Below are 218 nucleotides of genomic sequence, written 5' to 3'. Positions count from 1 at the left end.
CGGATTTTTATAAACCCCGAACCTGTGTTTTGCCCCCGAAATAAAACCTGGGAGAAAACGCCGTTTGCGGGTGATCTGGAGATAAAATCCTGGGAGTTCTGGGAAAACACGAGCGTGGGAATGTGCTGAGGGCCAGCTGCGGGGCGGGGAGGGCTGTCCTGCCGCGGGCGGTTCCGTGTCCCCCCTTCCCCCGCCCCCCCCCCCCCCCGTCGGACTCA

The sequence above is a fragment of the Chamaea fasciata genome, unplaced genomic scaffold (assembly GCF_029207755.1).
Source record: "Chamaea fasciata isolate MVZ Bird 193981 ecotype frontalis unplaced genomic scaffold, bChaFas1.0.hap1 SCAF_29, whole genome shotgun sequence".
NCBI classification, from domain to species: domain Eukaryota; kingdom Metazoa; phylum Chordata; class Aves; order Passeriformes; family Sylviidae; genus Chamaea; species Chamaea fasciata.
This window is presented reverse-complemented; position numbering follows the sequence as displayed.